Here is a 23,162-nt window from a genome sequence, read left to right on the forward strand (position 1 = left end):
GAGCTCCACCTCTGCAGGGCTGCAGCAGGAGATATCTTCCAGATCATCGGGTACGTGCTGGGATGATATGTGTATGTCCCACAGAGGGGGGCACATTGCTGATCTCAATCTGTTCTTCTATACATCCACATACATCCACCTGTCCATTCTTCCCCTCCTGTTCAGCACCAGCTGTTTCCCTGATTGAAAGTGATGGCCAATGACAGACTCTTCCATTGGCCCATGAGTGCTGATACCCATTCCCAAGGGGACGGGAGCACCTCTGAGGAAGCACAGCCTGCTTGCTGGTAACCAAAAAAATCTCAGCTCTGCCCAAGGAACGTCTCTCTGGCTGCTTTGGAAGCAAAGCCAGAAGCCCAGGGAAGCCTGGGTGCTCCTCACCATGGGATGGTGGTCAACAGCTGGAGCTGGCCCTGCAGCGGTCCCGGGGCTTGCATTTTGCGTTAAGACATCCAGCACTGAGAAGACATCCAGCATGCTTGGGACATGGAGAGAGTCCCTCTACAAGATGACCGCTTGGTAATACCTTTGTCTTCAGAGTTGCCAGCTCGGCTCCTTGAGTGTGTCACCACATCTGCCTTCCTTCAAGGGGTTCTCTTTCCTTCCACCACAAGGAGCAGGAGCCTGCCACCTCGCACCGGTGGGGCCACCTGTGTGGCTTTCTGCCCACGGAGGAGCCTGTCCCCCAGGGCAGCTACCCCCAAGAGCCGCTGAAATGCCGTGAGCGGGGTCGTGACGTGGGCAACCACTTCTCAGGATGGCAACTTCTGGGGGCAGCAGCCAATGGAGGGTGGACTGAGACCAAACCGTGAGCTGGGCTTGACCAAAAGGGATCGTTTCAATGAGGTGCAGGGAAAAATGAGCCGGGACGGGAATCCTCCAACCACAGGAGACAGCGGGAGAGGGCTGCAGAGGAACGGCAAGGGAGGAGGTGGCACCCTGAGAGGAGGAGCCCGTGTTGGTGGGAGGTTAGAAGGGGGAAGGTGCCATAAGGTGTGTTTAATTCCCTGGATGGCTTCAGCAAAGGACATCCTAGCAGCACGGCGCAGTTTCTCCCAGCTGTGCTTGTCTGCAATACAGCCATCCCTGCTTCCCCAAAATACTTGGGAGGGCTGGAGTAGGCCAACTCCACCACCCTCATCGATGCTGCAGGGAGCCTATTTTAAGCCTTGCTAACGTAGGAGGATTAAATTTGGCTGGCTGAGACACGTCCTGCTCCCAGCTGTCCCCCAGCCTCCCCTGAGGTTGGCAGCTCTGCTGCAGGCACAGCTCATGATGCAGGAGGCTGCCCTGGACCTCCAGGGTCGGCTGCCCTGCACAAGGGGAACCCAAAACTGGGGCATCTTCTCAGCCGCAGAGGCACCCGGCTCTGGTTGACGGCAAAAACTCTTCCAGGCGTTGGCGTCAACGGCTTCACCTGCGGGAACCTGGTGGGAAGCACCGTGGGATGAACCCCAGTGATACCGATGGGTTTGAATTCAGCTGAGGTCTCCAGCCCCATGGTCCCCTCTACAGTGCCCTTACTGGGGGGACCTGAGTAACGGAGGAGTCCATGCCTTACCCCTCCATCCCGGCGAGGGCAGAAAGCCAGCCCTGGGGCTGCCTGCCCCTGCCCTGCCTGCTGAGGGTGCAGGTGCCCGGGGACCCCTGCCAACTCAGTGATCCACCTCCGCAGGCATTGGGCTCCCCACGGGCTGTGCGGTCCTCTCGCTTGCCCTCGCTCCTCTGGACCCCCGCATATGCTGCATGTTCCTGGTCAAGTGTGTTGTTTTATTAATTTATAGAGCGCTTGTTGCTGGAGGCCTTGCAGAAGAGCCTCATGGAAAATTGCATTTTGCCTGCGCAGATTTATCTGCCCGAAGCCTGCAGTGTGTATATTTAAGTGAGCATCACACCCAGCTATTGCTGGCTGCATTACCAAACGCCGTCTGGAGGTTGGGCAGCGAGGGACAAATGTTCGGCCGGAAGAAATGAGGCAAGCGGTGCAGGGGAGAGCGCTGATTTACACCCGGTGGGGCAGACCACCATCTCCTCCCGAGCACTGCACTGGCCTCCGTCGCTGATTCCTGCTGCCACAGGGAACATCACTCGATGGCTTTTCCTCCGTTTGCTCATTTGGAAGACAGGGGGTAATAATACCCATCACCTATTTGCGAGGCTGTTGTGAATTTTCATGAGCTACCATCTGAACAGGGCTTTGAGCAGGAAAACTGCTGTATCAGCTCTAGGCAATGATAAACAATACTCAGCATTTACATATTCAAAGCACTTTGATTAACTCTTGGGGTTTAAGGACTTGAGTCGATTCCCACCCGACCGTAATGGCAGCTGGATGGGGTTAGCGGCGGCACTGGGTGCGAGCTGGGGGGAGAGCTGGGGCTTCACCCTGCCAGGCAGGGCCAGGGGAACCCCCCCGCCAAAGTCCTGCAAAGCCTCTCCTGCCTTAAATCCCTGCCTGATAAAGGAGAAATAAATAAGGCTCATCCCTGCCTGTGGGAAGGGGCAAGATCCCGTGATGTGAAGCGGGGGAACATGGAGTATCATCGGTTCTGCTGCAACAGCTGTAACCAGGTGTTAAATAGCTGTGAAATTCTAACCTGATTCATGCAGGAGTTGCCAAATAAAGGGATTTTTCTCTTCCTTTTTAAAAAAAAAAATTAGGGGAAGATGGGCCTATGACCCCCCTAATGCAAAGCGCTGTAGATACGGTGTGACTTCCTCCCCAGCCTGCCTGCTAATGCCACGGGGGCAAAAAGTGAAGGAGACCCAACCCAGGAATGTGATTTATCATTTTATTCAGCAGATTTTTTCTTTCTTCCCAAGTGTGTTCAGTCCCTTGATTTCAAATGCCGCCTCCCCCGGCCCCCCGCCCCACCCCATCCAGCGGATGATCAGTCTCCCCCAGGGTGCCTGCTGCAAGAGGATCCTTCAGCATTATTATTAAAATCACTGTAAAACAAGAGCAAAACCTGGTGAAACTTTGGTCCTGCCGTCACCCAGTGACTTCAGATCAGGCAGTGGCCAGGGGCTGCCTGCGCAGGGGAGGAGGTGTCCGTGGGGAACTGCCAGCTCCCAGGCTAAAACCCTTCCTAAGCACTGCCAAGCCACCCCGTCAGCTCCTTCTGCCATTAATTAAAGGCACTCTCGGAAAAAGTAGCTCTCCCTGCTCCAGCGCTGGGGGACAACCGTCATCCTGCACCGCACGATTTCAGCGCATCCCCCCACCCCGAGGCAGACAGGGAGATGCTGCTACGATGTCCGACGCTGTCGTTTTACACCGCCGCCGTGTTCGTGGCCTTGCAAATCCGGCACTGGCTGGGAAAGATAAAGGGCAGAGACACAGCCATCCCTCCCGGGCGGTTGCAAGCGGTGAGCTGGGCTGCGCTGGCCGTGGCGCATGTGCACTGTGAGCCAGCCTCTTTGGTTTCCTATATTAAAAAAGGTTTCCCTGCTGCCAGGAAGGAAACTTTGGGCAACGTCCCCTGTGCAGCAGCCTGAAAGCAGCAGCCGGAGCGAAGCCCTCGCCAGCTCTGGGGACGGCAGATGCTCAGAGCTGGCAGGGTTGGGGCGAGCGTGGGGGTCTGCATGGGTACAACTGCTCCGGTCCTTGTCCCAGCGCTGGTGGCCGGTCGTGGAGCTCTTTGTACCTGGCGGTGGAGACACCTGCGAGGAGCTGCGAGGCCCAGCGTTATGGAAGGAGACCAGCGGGAGGGCCGGATCCTGCTGCCGCATCTGAAACGGCTCTGTGAATTGGGGGGAGGGAGAGACCCCCAAGCGAAATGTCCCAACCGGTGCCTTCTGCCGGGGGGAGGACATGGGGGTGGCCCAGGCTGGGTTTGGGGTACGGGGCTGATCCCATCTGTCTGCGTCCCACTGGGACACAAGGACACGGTGACAGGGCAGCATCACCCCAGCAAAACCCGCTGCCGGCTCCCGGAGTCCCGGGGGCCCCCCCCCTTCCCTCCCACCCCCCCCCCCCCCGCCGCCCAGGCGGGTCCTCCCGGGCCTGGCAGGACATCCCCGGGGCTGGGCTCTTGGCGTTCCTCCCCCGCCCGGTCCCGGGGGCCGCGCATCCCCCCGGGCGGCGGGGGCGGCTTCCCGCTGACCCCCCCCCCGCGCCCTTCGGGCGGTCCCTTCCGCGGGGGCGCCGGGGGAAGGACGCGGGCGGGCGCGCCCCGGGGAGCCCCCGGCGGGCTGCGGGGCGATGCCGAGCGGGGACACCGGGGGGGACACGGGGGGACGGGGGGACGGGACGACGACACCGGGAGGGGGGGGTGGTGGGGGGGAACCGGGGTGCCGCGCCGCGGTGCCGCCCGCGCCGCGATCGATCCGCATCGACCGTCCCCGCCGCGCTGCTCCACTTTCCAGCCAATGTCAGGCGGCGGCGGCGGCGGCGGCCCGGGGAGCCCCGCCGGTGGCACCGCACACCCCGCCTGGCGCGCCGCCCGCGCCGCGCTGCCCCGAAGAACCGGCCTGGACCGCGCCGCGCCGCGGAGCCGCACCGCCGGGCCGGCAGCGCAGGAGCGGGCGGCCGACGACCGGGCACCCCGGCGGGCAGCGGGCTGGGCGCGGCGCCGGGCGCTCAAGCGGGCACCCAAGAGGGCACCAGGCTGGGCATGGCACCGGGTAGCCGACCGGGTACCGGACTGGGCAAACAACCGGGCACCGGAGCGGGCACGGAACCAGGCGCAGAACCGGGTATCGGACCAGGCACTGCTGCAGCGGGCACTTGAAGCGGGTACAGAACCGGGCAAAGACGTGGGCACCAGGCTGGGCAGCACTGCACCGGGCGCTGCTGCACCGCATACTGCACTGGGCACCAGATCGGGCATCAAACCAGGCAAAGAACCAGGCACTGCAGCAGGCGGCGCTGGGCCACGCACCGAACCAGGCGCCAAACCTGGCACTGCTGAAGCAGGCACTGAACAGGGCATCAGGCTGGGCACCATCCTGCCAGGCACCCAACCAGGCACCCCATCAGGCAGAACCGTGCTGGCACTGAACCAGGCAGCACCGGACCAGACACTTAACCAGGCACAAAACCTAACTGGGCACCGTGCTGGGCAGCACCAAACCGGGTACCACCGCACCAGGCACCAAACCGGGCACTGAACCCAGGCACAGTGCCAGGCGGCACCACACCAGCACCAAACTGGGCAGTGCCGTGCTGAGCACCACAATGGGCATTGCCACACCGGGCACTGCACTGGGCACCATGGCACTGGGTACCACACTGGGCACCACACTGGGCATCACTGCGGCAGGCACTGCACCAGGCTGCGCTGCACCAAGTGTAACCACACCGGGCATAACCACCGCATCGCACTGGGTGCTGCACCGCAGCGGGCATCACAGTGGGCACTGCTGCACCAGGCACCGCACTGCTGCCGTACACTGCACCACCGTCCCGCAGCATCACCCTACATCAGCACCCTACACCACTACTCCCACGCTGCACTCCCCTTCTCCAGTCCCACCCCAGCACCCCACCCTGCCACCCAGTGTGACACTGTGCCAGGTCCCTACCCTGCACCCTGCTGCCCTTCACACTTGCTCCCTGTGCCAGCAGACCCCTGGGAAGGTGCACGTGTGCCCCCAGGGACACCAACACCACAGCTCTGTCCCCTTAGCACCCGTGAGGGACTGCTCCTGCACCTGCCCAGCGCTGCCACCCCAAGAGCCTGTCCTAAGGGTGCAAGTGCCACCCACCGCCCACGGTTAACTGGGTGCAGCAGCAACAGGTCTGCCGTCCCTGGGCTGCCAGGACGGGCTCAGCAGTACCCCACCGCCCTTAATTCCTTTGGGATTTTGGGAAGGGGACCGACCCTCGGAGCCGGAGGCTTCTCCTGGCTTTATCCCAGCGGTCCCCCCCAAGTGCCCGTGGCGCCGGTAGGGTGCTGTGGCTGTCGTGCAGCTGCAGGAGGATTGCCGGCTTGCGTTATTTCCGCGATAGCGCCGAAATATGTCCAAACACTGCCTCCATTATCTCCTCCTCGGTTCTCGGCGCAAGCGGGAGAGCGACCCTAGCATGTTTTGAAACGCAGCCTTTGCGCTAGGTACACAAACCGGCGACTTTAGCTTACCACGGAAACGCTCGCCGCTGACTTAATAGAGCAGCTTTTGATTGTGTGGGTAACGCTTTCGAAACCCTCCCGCTGCTCGCCTCAACCGCTTTACAACCGGCAACGCAAACAGTTGAAAAACAAGGCTGGCCAGAGCCTGATTTGAAATAAGCTCCTAATAAAAGTCCCACTGGAGGAGCTGCGCTTCAACTGTACGTTAAGATGAGAGCACCGATGATGTGTTTTTCGAGGCATCCTTTGTGACAAAGCCGGGGAAGGAGGACTTTTGAGTATCTAATGCTGCCGCACTGAGAACTTCAGAGGATGGTTTTAAGGAGCAGTGAGTAGCTGGAGGGACAGGGACAGGGAGAAGTGTTGGGACCAGCAGGAAAGGTGGGCATCTGGGGGCTCCCAGGATGGGTTCAGAGCCGTGGAGCACCTGTCCCCACCAATGGACCTCAACCCTGGGCTGGTATCACCCATCTCCTGCTGGGATGCCCCATGCCGCTCCCCGAGGCCAGCAGTGCCCCTCCAGTCCTGGGGGCAGGCTGGAGAGGCTGGCTTAGGTTGATTGCCCGTGAGGGACCATGCCAGCACTGCGGCAGCGCGGGGGGACCCCTATAGATCATACAGTCTATTGGGTAAGTGCTGTGTGCAACCAGTCTTCTCAGCGAGAAAGCGATGGGCGACAGCCAAAGCAGAGAGCGAGGGGGGCTGGCGGGTCCCAAGGGTGGGTCGGAGCACCCCAGATGTGCCATCATCACATGTGGCTGCGGCCAGGGGAGGTGAAGCCGGGACCTTGGGGTAGCTTTGGCAGGTGACTCAGTTTCCCTGCACTGATGCCGGCGGGGGGGCCCGGCTGCCCCTGCCTGCTCACCAGGAGGCCGGTGGCAGTGGTGGCAGTGGTGGTGGCCGTTGGGCTGGCAAGCAGGCGGTTGCAGAGGCTTCCTGTTTCTGCAGGATCCGGCTGGCATTGTGCCGCACAGCGAGGGGGGCAGAGCCTCTTCTTGCACCTGCCCAGAGCATCTGCTAGGGAGAAAATCTCCATGGCAACTCTGCCGGTTCCTCCATCCCTGTTCCACGGGGGACAGGGGACTCTGCCTCTGCCTCCCCCCACGCAGCCAGGATGTCCCTACAGTGGGGACAGGCCACTGGTGCCCTTGGAGATCGGCTTCTGGGAAAGGAAGGCTTTGCTGCGGGGAAGCCCTTTGCCATGGAAACCTGCCGATCCCTCCCTGTGGGGCCTCCAGGTCTCAGACCACCAGCGATGGGAGGTGAGATCTGGGATTCACCAAATTTAGGGGGTGGTTCCCCACTTTGCTCCCAGTTTCAGGGAGGGCAGATCATTTCCCATCTTCCCTGACACATCCCATCAGGACATGTCAAACCTCCCTGTGTCTCAGCTGGAGCTGAGACCTTTGCCCTTTCCAAAGTGTGTGTGTATGGAATTTTGGGGAAGCAACATGAGGTCCGACGGGGCCAGGGCTCCTGAGCCTGGAGCTAGCAGTGAGCCCGGCTACAGGGTGCAAAGTCCACAGCGCTCGTTTGGGCATCCCGCCCTGGGACTCCTGATGGGGGGGGTGCTGCCCGTCATGCAGAGCCCTGGCATCTCCCCCTCACCTCATACAGGTGCAGGGGAAGAAATGGGAGATGCTCTCTTGGGCATGGAGGTCCTTTCGTGTCTGGTGTCCCTTTGGAAGCTGAGCAGTATGAACACCCTCAGGCAGCTCCCATGAACCCTGAGCACCCATTGTCTTGCTCTGCCCTTGCTACAGGGGCTCTCTGAGGAACCGTGTGTCCAGGCTCCATGAGCTGTGGGCACTGGAAGGGGCCACGGAGGAGGTGGGAGGAGATGGTTTTTAGCTGAGGCTGGAAAGGGAAGGAAATGAAACTGGAAGCAGCATTCATGAGGGCTACAGAGACTGTCCTCACATCATCTGGCCCTGCCATTTATAAAGGCACAGATCCACCAGGGGAAATACTGAGTTTTTTTGAAGGCCTGGAGCGACTCAGTGCCTTGCAAACCCTCTCCTGGATTCCCGAGTGACTGAGATGCTGGGGAATAACCCCAACTATCCAAAGGCCACCAGTCCCACCAGACCCCCTGGGCACCTGCCACCCCTGCAGCTCCAGCCTGGCTGGTGGTGGTGCCTTTTCTCCTAATTCCTGGACAGCCGAGCCCTGGGGGATACCCTCTCCATCCCTTGCCTCCTCGCTGAGCCCCTTTCCCAAATCAGCTGCTGGAAACCCCCAGTCTGTGCATTTTTAAAAGGGGAAAGCAAATTGCAGTGCCAAGCAATTGAATGAGGGAAGCCCAGCCCTCACTCTGGATGAGGGTAGGACCATTTCTCAAATGCGGACAGATTGCCCCACTACAGTGGGATGTTCGAAGGTTTCATTTCTGCAGCAAGGATGCTGCCAGTCCCCATGAAGAGAAGCAGCTTTTGCCCCAAAGGGTTTGCAAAGGGAGGATAAGGAGTGGGACAACTAAAGGAAGTTAGTTTTATAAAGGTGGGAAACTGAGGCACGGGATGATTTAGGGACTCAGTCAAGCCATGTGTGACATGGTGGTAACTGATGTCGAATGCAGATGGCCCGAATCCCAGGCTCTTTTCTGAATTGCTGCTGAATTTTCCCAGAGGCAAAAAATAGCAATTTTTGATTGCCTCTGAAGCACCCGTTGAGGATGCTGAGCCCTCAGGAAGGGGGAGCGATTAGTGGAAAGGCTCCCAGGACACCAATGTGAGCATGAGGAGATGGTCTAGCGGGGGGGGGGGGAGCAGGGGACAGAGATGATATCCTCCTCAGGACCGTATCAGAGAGGGGTATTTGGGATCATCTGTGAACTGGAGCGAGTGTCAGCAGCCAGATCACCGTGGAGCATCTGCTAGGGCACACAGTGGTCCCCTTCCAGGAGGTCATTCATGCCTGGAGAGCTCAGGGCAGCTTGTACAACCTGCTGGTGCCACGTGTAGATAGGGTCCTCACCGGGACAGTCTCTGTGCCCATCCCCAGACTGGCCCAGGAGCGTGCTGTGGCCAAAGCAGCACCGAAGCACCACTCCTGGGATGAGGACCCAGCTGTTCTGGGACCTATAAATCTGACCCCACAGCCAGGGCATTGCTTGAAGGAACCTGGTTTCCACCTCCAGGCAGCATTTGTCCCTTCCTGGGGACCTTGCTGGTGGGCTCGAGCCAGGTGCTAGGGACCGGGTGCCCCTTTTCCTGGCTGCTTGTGGGACACATGCGTTCTCAGCCCGGCGTTGCCCCCGTCCCAGCTTACGTGCCAGGTGGTGGAAGAGTTTGGCCTTTGCTGCGGGCAGAGTGAAGCACTTGTTGAGAACTGCCCATGTGTGAAGATAAAATGAAGGGAATGTCACGTCCCGGCGCTGCCGTCTCCAGGAGCAGCTGAGGGGGCTGGGACGCGTTGGAGGTCAGCGCCACTGGTGCCCGAGCAACACGAGGAGCTGCGATGGGCCGAGCCTACCGGCTTCACCCCTCTCAGACATCATCTGTGCGGTTCGTGCAGAGCAAAAGGACCCCAGGACCTCCCCAGGGGTGTCTGAGCCCCAAACCCTCCCGTTTGCCCCACTGTGGGCTGTGTCCCTCCCGTCCCGCTGTGCCTGGACTCCAGTGGAGGTCCCCAGCTGACTGCGGGGGGTCTCATCCTGACCGGGCGCTGGACTTTTCAAGTGGGTCTGAAGTGGAGAGGAAGTGCTCTTGAGAGCAAAAGGTGTCATGAGCTAGCCCACGGTCGGGTGGCACCGGCACCCGCCGGCTGGCTGGTGTACCTGCTCTGAGCTGTGCCAGTGCTCCTGGCCGGGAGGAGCTCGGATGCTTGGGACCTAGGCAAGGGCTGGACAAAATGTGCTCATCACCCGGATTCGGACCAGAATCTGCTATTTTAATCGCTGTGACCTAATGTTCTGTAGGTGCCTTCGAAAATAGCTGGAGGGCGGTTGCAGGGGCTGGGTTTCAGCAGGGCTCCCGAACCGGAGCCGTGACGGAGCAGCACAGTCCGGCAAACAGGGCAGTTCGACAGAGAAACCCCGAGGAACTAAAACTGCTGAATGTGGAGCAAGGGAAAACGTTTGATCCAGATAATGCCAGAGCACCGGGTTGCTGCAGAACATGAGAACAGGAAAAGATGGCAGAGTCCAAGGGAATGATGCTGAAGTCATCTGCGTTAAAAATGGCACCAAAATCAGCCTTTTCCTGTGAAATAATTTGGCTGGAATGAAATTGTTTTTCCTGATGGCAGCCAGCTCCTTTAGGGGTTAACTGCAGCCCTGTCTAGAGAACTGTAAAAGGTGTTTCCGAAATATTTCCACTGCCCCGTTGTTTTTATGGCCAGGAAAGGCAGGGCAGGCCTGCCTGGGCAGGAGGGGGCTGCCGGCTGGCCATGCAGATGGAAACCAGGTTCAGAAGAGCAAGTGGGAATTTCAGGCTGGGCATCGGGAAAGTCACCCAGCAGTGGGGGTGGATACAGGAACGGACCTTGCCCCATCGATGCACCCCAGATGCCATAAGGGTGACAAATGGTCCTCCCTGGCTTGGGGAACAGTGTGAGGCTGCTCAGATGGAGGTGTTGGGGTCAGCTCTGGCCAGTCGCTTTCAAGTAGGGTTATGGAGGGTCTGGAGAGCCTGTGGATGGGGTTGGGTTTTTTTGGCGATTGTGGAGTCACATTCAGCCAGACTAATTCTCCTGCCCTTGCCTGGTGTTGATGGCTGAGACCTTCATGAGTCTCACACAAGGGAGAGGATGGAGAGGTACCACACCCTGCTGACGGTGGATGTCAAGGTCAAAGTGGGTAGAGACACAGAGGTTTGCAGATCTGAAGGCCACAGGAGATGCTGTGATCCTGCCCGGATGCTCTCCTCCATGTGCCCTCGGCTATTTGACTTCATCGGTGTGCCCTTGGTCAGGCTTGGACACATGCGGGAGGCAAAGTCCTGAGGGATACAGAGGGTGCTGGCCATTGAAGTGCTGGACACCCCAGAACTCACCCCAAAAAGCACGTTGCAGAGAGCGTGGCTAGCAGGCGAGCTTTGCTCTGGCCCATGCTGAGCATCCGGGAGGTTCCCTCCTGCCTGATCCCTCCTTTCAGCCACCTCCAGCAGTGATGCTTGCGCTGCGCTTGCTCCCTCCCGCTCTCCTGCGCAAGCCTTGGCTGCCCCTCTTCCCCATGCTTTCAGGCCAGAGAGGTTTCCAAGTGCTTTATGCTTAAGCTCAGGCCCAGAAATTTGTGTCCAGGCTGCGGCAATGAAGCAGCAGCCAAGTCTGATTTGGGCAAAAAGTATATTGAATTCCCTGACCTGTGCAGTACAGGACGTGAAATGGGAAGGCGGCCGAGGAGTCCCCTCTCCAAAGCATCTCTGTGTTTGCAAGGGTGTTCCCAGGGAGCCCATCTGGGACGGTGGCTGGGTGGGGGGGCGTGCGTGGGCTCCGGGCTGCACTGAGGGGCATCCCGGGGTTAAGGATAAATGAAGGAAAGACGTGACGTTTTGTGATGGGAGTTCTGCAGATGTGTGGCTTGTGGCCGGGGGCCGGCTTGCAACTGTGTGCGCGGGTGGCTGGCAGGAGCAGGCACTCAGTGGCCAGGCTCACCCGGCCAAGTTGAGGGGAATTTTTATTTTCGCTCTGTGCCTTTTCTCACTCTCAGAAGTAATGAAATGCAGGAGCCAGCATTAATGCACCATTAAGACTGCAAATTTCAGCACGCAGCCATCAGGAAATGCAAATACTCGGGTCTACCATCAGCTCTACCTCTGCTGTGACAGCGGAGGAGAGGGCTGGCACGTGGCTGACCTTTGCTACCGTGATGAAATCCCTGGTGATGCTCAGCTTCTGGCTCTTGCCTCCCTCCCCTAACTCTTTGTCTTCCCCCACCTACATCTGGGATCCCCCCCTCTGCCAGCCCTCGGGGGCACAGGGCAGAAGGGGGTGGCACAAGGCGGTGGTTGAGCTCATCTGTGCTCATCCGTGGAGGGTGTCCCTTGCTTTGGGACCCTGTACCCATACCTGTGGCTTGGGATGGTCCCAGGGGCCTGGGGTTCCCAGGGGAGTGGGATGGGGGGAGGCAAGCTGTGCTATGGGTGCTTCAGCTGTGCAGGGATGTGTCCATCCTCAGGCCACCAAGGGTGACAGCCTGAGGAAGAAAAAGAGAAGGGCTGTCAGCGGAGGAGGCTGCAGGAGCCTTTTCTGAAGCCAGTGAGCACTGCCTGTTCTACCTCGCGATTGTACTGTGCTTCGCTGGCAGGGACCTGCTTTTCCATAAATTTGGGTGGAAGGGAGAGTTTGGCAGAGCCCTGGGCTGCAGGGAAGGATTTACGGCTGCTCTGGCTGCTCTGTGTTCTCCTTGCAGGGCTGGGGCTCCTACATAAATGCCCCCCGGGAGGGGGAGGTGGAGGAGGGAGCCCGTGCTGGCATCCATCTGGGGAACGGGGTCCCAGCCAGCACCAGATCAGGGGAGTAACGGGGCTGGAGGAGCCAGGATGAGGAGGGACATCCTTGGTCCACCTACGGGTCTGCAGCAACTGTGGGGCTGGGAGCTCCAGGGCAGTGTTGGGACCCCCATGCTGGGCTGGAGGTGGGTAATGCTGCCCAGCATGGGCACAGCTTGACACCAAGTCTCCCAGCAATGGGGAATTGGTGGGAGGACACCTCGTCCACCTCCGGGAAGCCGTTGAAATCTCCCGTGTGGCCTGGCCATGTGCCGTGGGCCCCCAAAGTACCTGGAGCACCTCATCCCCTGGAGCACCTCGGGCAAGGCCACTGGCCGCTGCGGGTCCCAGTGGCGAGCACTGTCCTCCTCGAGCAGGCAGCAGCAGGCTTCTAGGTGCATGTTTGCTGACAACTGATGGGTTTCTACCACCAGCCCATTGCCTCCTGCCCGGCTGGCAGCCCAGCGGGTGGTCCCAGGAGCTCCCCCCGGCTCGGGTGGTGCACGTCAGCGCATCCCTCCTGGAACACATTGAGCCCAGGAAGCATCTGGGGCCAGGTCACGTGGGCGAAAACAATCTCTGATAGCTCCAGCTCGCTCTGGGCTATTAGAGGGGACGAGTTGTGCTGCCCCAGACTGCTGGGAAAGGATGTTTTCCCTCTTTCCATCCAGAGTTTAAGTTTTCCAGGCAGCCTTGGGATGCCAGGAACAGTGCTGGAGCTTTCCCGGCGGAGCCTCGTGGCTCTTTATTCTTCCCGTCTCTCTTGCCCACTCTCTTTAACTTGAAACAAGAGTCGCCTGAGGAGGGAGACGCATCTCAAATGTCCCTCCTCTCTCCTTTGCAGCAAGCGCAAAATAGGTATCGGCCATGTTATATTTCCAGATGGAAACGTGAGGCCTGAGGATGGATAAAGAGTTTTCCAAGGCTTTGGAGCAAGGTGTGGACAGCGCTGAGAATAGCATCGCGAAATCTCAACTGCCAAGCCCTTAGCCTAACCAGAAGGTTATTCTTCTTCCCTTATGCTCATACATATCCATTAGGATGAGACCATATGTGTGAGATGTAGATGAATTTCTTTCCTCTTGACAAGTCCAGTTGGTCTTCCTAGGTAAGGAGATGGTGGTCTGTTCCCATCCAACTCTAGGCTGGCTCTTTGCCGTGATTTCTTGGGTTGTGTTTGCCCCGGAAGAAATGGAGCTACAAGTTGGAGCTTCAGGCCTAGCTCTTCTCCGCCTGCTGGGGCTTTCAATACCAGACATTCCTGGGGGGCTGCAGAGGTGCCCCCTGAGCATGGGGTGTGGGTGAGCGCAGGGAAGCCTTCAGTGGAGGAGAGCAGCAAGGTGGGATGGGGTGATGGGGAGGAGCAGCTGGCTGGGAGCACTGGGAGCCCATCTGGCCTATTCCCAGTAAGGACCAGTGTTCCCAGCCAGGTCACAGAGAGCTTCCTGGTGAAGAGGCAGCTTCTCTGACAGCAGAAGAGTGGGTGAGCGCTGGTTTCTGCTTTTCAGGTGGCTACACAGGGTGTCTCCCGGAAGACCTTGATGGGACCCTTGCACATCTCAGCTCGCCCAGGAATTTGGTGCTGTCCTTGTAGTTGAACTCTGATGTTGAAGGGTCCCTTGAAGATGAAGCAAGGAGAGATATCTTGGAGGTTTCTTAGGTGTTTAAGGATGTGATGTGAGACATGCAGTTATTGCTAAGCCCCTAAGCTTCCTTTCTGGAGGAAGAGTCATCTGGACATGATGGGTCCTTTTGACATCTTCCAATCCATTACAGGCAGATCAGTGCAGAGGTGGCATCAGCCTGGATGATGGATGGTGTTTAGGTGATCAAGGGGGGGACAGCTTCCTATACCCATAGAGTCAGATCTGTCAGCTTCTTTCAATAGCATTGATCACACATTGCTGCTGATGTCTTTTACGGGCAGTAAATGGGAGCAGAGAGGAGTGCAGTGGGTTTGGGCATTGCTCCAGCATGTAAGAGTCAGGGGGTGTTTGCTCCTCAGGTCTAAGATGGTGAAGCTGGGCAAAGGAGCCCAACCCAAGCAGAGAAGGTAGCGTTTGAGAGTCCTTTCTGCAAGAAAGGCAGTGCACGGCTCACGTCCACGGCCCTTCTGTCAATGGTGTCTCGGTCAAGGCTCAGCTGCAGCAGCATTGCTGGGAAGAGGGGATGTGAAACGGGGAGGAATGTGTCCAGGCAGGATCTCACAGCAGAGGGACCCACTGCGTGCCTTTCCTCAGAGGCCTCGTGACTGTGGGCAGTGACAGAGCATCCTTTGTCTGGCAGACCGTCTCAGCCTTTCTTGCTTCCAAACAAGGTGCAGCCTGGGCATTCAGCAGGGTGACCCAACCTGCCTCTGCAGGGATGTGACGGACGATGGGAATTTTCACGGAGAGCCTCATAACCCTTAGGGTTAAACTGTGCTCTGAGGTTACCATGCTTCTGGGGCTCCCGAGAGATTAACTTCTTCAGAGCACCCCCCCAGGTTGGTGTCCTCGCTGTCAAGTGGCTCCTGGTGGGCCAGCTCCTCCAAACTGGGCCCTGCCGTGGTGCAAAGGGTTCCCTGTAAAATGGGTTTGGTCCCCTGCATAGGCAATCCAGAGATCATCTCCTTCTCCTGTGCCCATGGACATAGCTGGCTGCTGGCCCATGTACACCAATGTGTCTGGAGGTATGCTGCCGTGAACCAGGTCTTACGCTACAAGCTCCAGGCCATTGCTTCTCTGTGGTCTTCGATAAAGCACTAACGTGCTCAGATGAGACTCGCCATCATCCCCAGGAACCCAGATTCCTGCTGCCTGCTGAGGCTGCCTGCTGGGAAGGTGTATGGGCAATACCAGGGGTGCAGGCAGCATGGAGGTTGGTGTGCTGGGGAGGTGATGTCCTGGCTGCCATGCCAGTGAGGAGGAGGCCAGCACAGTTTCGATGGTTGCTTCTCCACGGCTCCTGATTCAAGCATGCCCAAATTAGCTCTTGCCATAAGTAACTTCTGATATTTCCCAGGGAAATCATTTAACTTGCACGTCTTTTTTTAAAATCGCGGTTGCCCTGACCCATCTATGTTTGCTTGTTTGGGTGGACGGCTGCTGCAGACAGAAGCGGTTTGGAAAGCCCCATCTGGCCCCGCAGTCCTGGCAGTGGGGGCTTGTGAGGAGGGACCATCTCAAGCAGGTGTCCTCTTATCCCAGGGACCGGGTCTGAAGGATCCTGTCCCACCACGGGACTGATGCTGGATCCGAGATGGTGGCACAGGGCTGGCCAGGAGATGAAACGTGGGAGGACACAAGCGGAGCCGGAATAATTTCCCCCCTGAGTCTGGCTTGCTCTGCATTTCGGCTCCCACCTGAAGGGCAATCACCCCGGTCTGAGAACGGGAGTTTTCGTGCTGCTAGTGTCTTTCCCAGACCTGGCTGCTGAGCAGCAGTTTGGGGTGAGCCAAAAATCTGCAGGCGCTAGGAAAGGTCCCTTGTTAATGTGACCCAGGACCGGTGTCCCCTGCCTGGCCGTGCATCATGGCACTTGCCTGTCCCTCTCTCATTGGCAGGACTCGAGCACCGCTTCCCTAACCCCCCAGCAGCAGACGTAGGCAGCAGGAGCCACCAGGAAGGGATCCGAGCTGCACCGACGTGCCCCAGCCCCGCGGCTGCCTGCCCTGCCTGCGCAGGCAGATGGCTTTTGCAGGGCGCTCCGGATGTTGGAGCGAGGCTATTTTGGACCACGTGGGCGTCTGAATTCCAGGCGAATCCCCGGCTCAAAAAAAAAAAAAAAAACCCCAAACCCCGATGCCTGCCAGGGTCCCCGGAGGTGGAAATGCTGCAGCTCGAGTGTCCTCGTGGCTCTCCTGCCGCCTGGCACGTAGGCGTGCCTGCAGCTACGCCTGCTCGCCCAGCAGCCCACACGGTCCTCGGCCCCATGGCAGAGACCCGTCGCGCCTGCTCGCCCTTTTCCCGGCAAAGGCTGCGTGTGCGGGGCGCCCGGACGGCCGTGGTGTCCCTTGGCACCATGTGAGCAGCTCCTCGGCCCCCAGAAAAGGCCGATTTGGGTGGGCATCTTGCCTTGCCTCCTTGCTGCGGGCTGGGGGATGCTCGCCAGCCCCCACGGCTCTCCGTGCCTCGCTCTCCCCCTCGCTCTGCCGCGCCGGGGTGGGAGAGGGCAGAGGGAAAACGGCTTCCTGCCCTTCTCCCAACCGCCGGCGCGGCGTCTGTTTGCTTTGAGGCCCGGGTCCCTCCTGCCAGGACATTCCCGGGCAGCGGCTGCTGCCGTTTGCAGAGGAGCTTGGGGGACAGCCTGGACCGTGGCCCCCCCAGCTGCAAAGGCCCGTGCCACGTGCCTGCCCTGCACCCGCGTCCCCCTCCCTGAGCGCCCCGGGGACCCAGGCTGGGCTCCCATGAGGGACGCGAACCAGCCAGCAACCCCGTGGGCAGCGGGGGCTCGTGTGTCCCCCCCGCCCAGCCCTTTCCAGGAAAGGGTGGCCGGACTCTGTGCCGCTGAGCGGCTGCAGCACGTCCCCGGGAAGCGGGGCCAGTGTGAGCCGCTGCGGCCAGCGCCCGCCATGTGGGAGACAGCTGGGGTTAAAAATTAACACAGCCTCAATTAATGGGCGGCAGGGGCTCGTGGAGGGTTACGTGCGGCTCGGGGCACCCCTTTCTTGGGACTCAAAGCTTTTGCAGCTGGGAAGGTGGGAACTCCCGTGGTCCCCCCAACCAGGGGACAAGGAGGTGTTGTGTCCCCTGGGCTTGGCTGGGCACAGGCAGAGCCCTATGCCCCCGGGGCAGCCGGCCGAGCATGATGGTGAGTCACTCTGACCCCAAGTGCAGTGGGCATGCTCTTAGAGGTTGGCACCCAAAAAAATGCCAGCTGCTCGAGCTACAATTTCTGACACCATCAGGGCCCAGGGAGCAAACTGGTTTTTAAAAAAAATAAGGGGTTTGTGCCAGCCTGACCCCAGCTTGCTGAGGCAGGGGGTCTCCCAGCACAGCATCTGGAGGAGGTTGTCCAGCTTCCCAGTGCTAGGTCCCACCAGGTTCCCCCACCCCAGTAGCTGAAGAAATCCAGCCCCCTCCCTGAAATCAGGGATGGCACCAAGGTCTGGGGCTCCCGGCACAGTGTCTGGCCGGATTTGGGTCCCCTGCACCAGAAGACGCCCTGCACCCGGTGCGGAGGAGGTGGCAAGCAACTGCCAGCTCTGTAACCCACTTGGATGGCAGCGGCCAGGCTGGGGGGGTGTGTTCAGGTTGGGGTTGGGTATTTTGGAGCGTGTTTGTGCTCCGGAGGCTGTTGGGACGTGTCTCCCGCTCACGCAGCCTTGGCAGCGCTCCAGCTGCTATCCCATAGTGCCCTGCTGCCAGCCGGGGGGGCCATGAACCTGCGTGACCCCCCCCCACCGCTGCAGGGTCAGGCTGCCCAGCATCACCTCCACGTCCTGTGTCCCCCACCCAAGTTATTCCCGGCCCTGTGCCTCTGCCTGGAGCTGGGCAGGGGTCCGGGTTCGCTCCCTGGCTGCGGAGGAGGCAGCACAGACCCCGCTGCTGGAGCCTCGTGCCCGACATGGCAGGGAAGATTTTGGCACCAGTTCTGGCAGGCAGAGACCTGAGGCAACGCTACTGTCTGCAGGTGGGCTTTCCACCCTGTCCCCTTGCTATCCGTCCCTGTCCCCTGTGCCTTCCATCCCTGGCCCCTGTGGCCTCCATCCCCCATCTACCTTGCCCTCTATCCTGCCCCCCTTGCCCTCCACCCCTGACCCAGCCACGCTCCATGCCCCTATTCCCCTCGCCCTCCATTCCTGTCCCCCTTGCCTTCCATCCCCATCCCTGTCATCCTCCGTTCCTGTCCCTCTCACCCTTCATCCCCGGCCCTGTCATCCTCCAACCCTGTCCCCCTCACCCTCCATCCTTGTCCCCCTCACCCTCCATCCCCGTCCCCCTCATCTTCCATCCCCTGCCCTGTCATCCTCCATCCCTGTCCCATTTGCCCTCCATCCTCATCCTTGTCATCCTCCATACCCAGCCCCCTCACTCTCCATCCCTGTCATCCTCCATCCCTGTCCCCTTTGCTCTCCATCCCCATCCCCCTGTCCCCCACAGCCCCCAGCATGCCAAGGGATAAGGGTCCAGTAGCAGGACAGAGGCTCACAGGCTGCATCCCCAGGAGGACGCCCTTGTCCCCGTGCTGGGGGGCTGTGCCAGTTTGGGGGCACTGGGGGACCACGTCCTCCCCAGGACTGGAGCACTGGGTGTCGGGCAGTGGGAACCAACTCGGGGACGCTGGGGAGCCTGGAGATTTGCTGGGCAGCGCTGGACTGGAGCCCCAGCTTTGCTGCTGCCACTGTGAGTGAGTCCCTGCTTGGCTCCGTGCCTCAGTTTCCCCTCTCTTAGACAGACTTCAGCCCCTTTAATTGCCAGTAAAGGCAATTTTCATTCACGTGAGTTTTCCACGTATGCTGAGCACTGAAATCCTGCTGCGGCCGGGAGAGGACATTCGGTGGGTGGCAAACTCCAGGTGCAATCGCTGGAGGCCCTGCCTTCACAAGGGGGACGGCAGTACCTTGCAGCTCATGGTGGCATCAGGGGGGTCGGGGCACATTTGGGTCCTTAAAAATAGCAAAAAAAGGGCAAATGAAACTCCCTGGGTGAAGCCCGCCCAGGTGAGGCGTCGTAAGCTGGGCGGCGTTGCCAGCGTCACTGCGGCCGGGCTGTGGCGGCTGGGTTGCGGTGCTGGTGGGATGCTGTCCCCTCTACCGCGTCACTGGTGCCACCCGCATCCCACGCACCTGGCACAAGGCTCTTCCGCCGCCTCTTTTTTTGGGGGCGAGAGGCTGAGTGGCACAGGCAGGCAGGCGAGGAGCGTGCCGGAGAGGGCGAGCAGAGGAGCTGAGGGTGACGAGCCAGGGCCGGTGGTGATGCCAGCCGGGGACCGGGCACAAGGGGTGCCCAGGAGGATGGGGCAGTGGCCCCCCCCCTCACTGCCAGCCGGGAGGGAGATTTTTGGGAAGCCAGAGCATCGTTACAGTGCCCGCGTTTGAAAATCCCAGTCGCTAAATATGCGAAAGGCACATAATTAACGAGACGTGGATCAAATACAAACAGCGCATCCATGCTGCTCGCCCCCCCCCCCGCCCCATCTTACATTTTTTGTTTCATTTCGAGGCAGGAGCGGGGTGGGAAGCGATTTCGCATTCCTGCGAAAAAAAAAAATCAACGGCAACACAAACCCAGTTTCATTTTTGTCAGGGTTTCTGCTTTTGGGAGGTTTTGGGTATTTTGCTGGCAACCAAAAAGGCTGCAGGAATTGGGGGTGGTGGGGTTTTTTTTGGGCTGTTTGTCCCTGGAAAGCTGCTTTCAGCTGAGGAGTGGGGGTTTAATGAATTTTTTAACCTTCCAATTTTTCAGTGCCCACCCCTCAAAGGGGAAAAAAGAAATCTCAAAATCTCCCCCCCAAGGAGCCAAAAAAAATCCTGCCAAAAAGTTGAGCAGAAAACTTCTGTGCCAGGTGTTGCCCCTGCCCCCCCGCTGGGGCCAAACCTCGGGTGTGGGGGGGAATTTGTCCCCTCCCTCCAGGTGACTTATCGGTACCATCGATTATTTGCTGTTTATTCAGGGGGATTTCAACCGATTGCACCTTGGGGACCGGCGAGGTCCCTCCCGGTGGCGGCGGCAGGCTTGGGGCTCAGGGGCTCCCTCGCTGGGGTTCCCCACCCCCGGGCCAATGTGATGATCCCTGTGGATCCAGGTGTGGTGGTGGAATGGGGGGGCTCTGCACCCCAGGGGTTCCCCCCTCTGTACCTCGGGCACCCGGGGGTGACCCTGGCTCCTGTGCCCCGCTGCCAGCTGCACCCCACGGCGGGGATAGAGGGATGGGGCACCCCACAGGGGACACAGAGGGATGGGGTGCATGTGGGGGGACACCCCACAGGGGGGACCCCCAAAGGGTTGGGGGCCACCTGCCAAGGTGAAGCTTCATGGGGCGGGTGGGGGCTGGAGGAGCATCATGGGGTGACACCCACGGGAGCACATGGATGTTGGGGCGCAGGGTGACACCCCTGGGGCTGGACAGGGGACTGGCCACGTGGCGAGTGGGGCGGGGGGGGCATGGGGATGCACACGGGGGTGTCACCCTGTGGGGCAGAGGGGGGCGGGGGGAGGCACGGCAGGCTGACACCCTGCAGGGGGGATGGGGAGGGACAGTGGGGTGACACCCCATTGGGGATGGGTGTGGACTGGGGGGACACGGCGGGGTGACACGCATGGGGTTGGGTGGGACACGGCGGAGGGGGCACAGCAGGGTGAAACCCATGGGGACGGGTGGGACATGGGGTGCACAGTGGGGTGAAACCCGTGGGGGACAGGTGGGGCACGGGGTGTACAAAGGGGGTGACACCCGTGGGGGCGGATGGGACACGGCGAGCACACTGCAGTGACACCCCTGGGGGTGGATGGGATATGGGGGGGCACAGTGGGACGGCATCCTACGAGGGTGGGTGGGACATAGGGTGCACAGCTGGGTGACACCCGTGGGGGCGGATGGGACACGGGGTGGGGGGGGGAGGCACACTGCGATGATACTTGTGGGGGTGGCTGGGACACGGGGGGGGACACCACACCACAGTGACACCCGTGGGGGGTGGACACCCGTGGGGGCGGATGGGACACGGGGCGGGGGGGGGAGGCACACTGCGATGATACTCGTGGGGGTGGCTGGGACACGGGGGGGACACACCACACCACAGTGACACCCGTGGGGAGTGGACGGCCCATGGGGGGCACGGTGGGGTGACACCCGTGGGGGGCAGATGGGACTCGGGGGGCACAGCCCGGTAACCTCCGTGGGGGCGGACGGCCCATGGCGGGGCACAGCGGGGTGACACCCGTGGGGGCGACTGAGACGCGGGGCGGGGGGGTGGGGGGGGTAGCGGTGTACACCGCCATGGGGGTCGGGCGAGCCGGGGGGGGGGGTGGTGGGGTGGTGGGGGGGCGGGCGGCGGGCGGCGCGCGCGTGGGGCGGCGGGGGGGCGCGCGCGGCGCGGCTCGGCGCGGCACGGCGCGGCACGGCACGGCACGGCGCGGCTGGGCGCGCGGGGCGGTCCGGTCCGGTCCGGGTTTTGCCGGCAGCCGCGGGCAGCGGCGGCGGCGGCAGCGCCGTGCAGCGCGATTCGGGGGCTGTGCACTCCCAGAGCGAGCGGCGATGTGGAGGTGGGTGTGCGGCGGCGGCGAGGCACCGTGCCCGCCTCGGCTCCCCTCTCGCCGGGCCCCCCCCCCCCCCGCCCCTTCCCCGGCGCCGGGCAGGTGCTGAACCCCCCCCCCCCCCCGCGCCCCGCTCCCTTTCTTTCCCTCCCCCCCCCCCCCCCCAGCTCCCCGGGCAGCCCCCGCCGCTCCCGGCAGCGCTGCCCGCAGCGGCGGCGGCTCCCGGACCGCCGGTAGGTGCCGGCCCCCCCCCGGGGCCGCTCCGGCGGGCGGCGGCGGAGTTGGGTTGGGGGGGTTGGTGGGGGGTGGTGGAGAAAGGGGAGGGGGGGGAGAAGAAAAAGTTTGGCGGGGGGCGACTGCGGCTCGCCCCGCTCCGCCCGGCGCCGTTACCGGGCTGCCCGCGGCGGCGGCGGCGGGGCGCGGAGCTGGCCGCCTGCCCGCCTGCCCGCCTGCCCGCGCCGGGGCCCGGCCGGTGCTGCCTGCGCGGCGCCCGAGCGGCCCCGCCGCTTCCCGGGGGGGTGCGGCGGGGTAACGAGCAAAGTTTTTCTCGGTGCGGCTGAACGCCCCCCCCCCCCCGTCCCCTTTCCCCGGTACCCCGCACCCCGGCGGGGGATGCGCTGGGAGCCGGGAGGGGGGGTGGGATGGGGGCGAGCCTCCCCCGCCCCGGGCCGCCGCGGCATCGCCCGGTGGTTTCCCGGGTGACAATGGTGGCGGCGGGGCCGGGGGGCGGCGGGGGCGGCCGCTCCGGCAGCGCCGCGGCGCCGGGGGGAGGCGGCGCGCCCCGGGCAGCGGGCAGCGCGCGGGGCCGGCCACTGCCACCCGCGGCGGATCTCGCGTGGGGGGGGTGGGGGGGTAGGGAGGTGGGGGGGGCAGCCTCCCCCCGCCCCCCCCGCCGCCTGTGCGTGGCAGCGGCCCCTCCGCGCCGGGGTTCCCCGCCTGGGTTGCTCTCGCCTCCCCCGGGGGTGCGCCGGGCTTCAGCGGCAGTTTGGCTCCTCCACCGGTGACCGGCAGCGGGGTGGCCGTGGGAGCGGCGCCGCTCGCCATCGCCCAGCCATGTGCAACAACTAACCCAACTTTATTATCCTTCCCCCTCTCCCCTCCAAGTAATTCTCCCCCCCCCCGCCCCCGCTTCGCCGTCAGATGGGATTCCCAAACCTCCCGCTCCCCCCTACCTCTGGCGGGGAGGGCACCCAATGCACCCCGACACCCAAAGAGCCAGCGTCCACCGTGTAATATCCCCTGTACGCGCCCGGCGTGGGTGCTGCCAGCCCCAAAGCCATCGTGGGGTTTTGTGAATTGTGCCTGAACCCTGGGATTATGGCACCAAACTCTGCTGAATCGCAGCCCCACGGGCCCCGTGGTGTTGTTTTTTTTTCCCCTCTTATTTTATTATTACTATTTTTTTTTTTTTTTCACCGCATCCCGCAACCGGCGACGTCCTATTTGCGGGCCCGTGTTTGCTTTGGGTCGGTTTATTC

At 61.5% G+C, this 23,162-nt stretch overlaps 1 protein-coding gene across 4 annotated transcripts in view; it reads left to right on the top strand.

Moving 5' to 3' along the window:
* The first annotated feature begins 21,566 nt into the window (after nucleotides 1–21,566).
* CXXC5 (CXXC finger protein 5) overlaps nucleotides 21,567–23,162 on the top strand; it is a 39,674-nt gene continuing 38,078 nt past the window's right edge. For 3 of the 4 annotated variants that reach the window (XR_008239510.1, XM_052816536.1, XM_052816541.1), the window contains exon 1: nucleotides 21,567–21,693. The gene's annotated coding sequence lies outside the window, so the exon portion shown is untranslated. Of the gene's footprint in view, nucleotides 21,694–21,896; nucleotides 21,918–23,162 lie in introns of those variants that run through there. The other variant, XM_052816539.1, reaches the window with a different exon arrangement.

Source organism: Harpia harpyja, chromosome 20, assembly GCF_026419915.1.
Source record: "Harpia harpyja isolate bHarHar1 chromosome 20, bHarHar1 primary haplotype, whole genome shotgun sequence".
NCBI lineage: Eukaryota > Metazoa > Chordata > Aves > Accipitriformes > Accipitridae > Harpia > Harpia harpyja.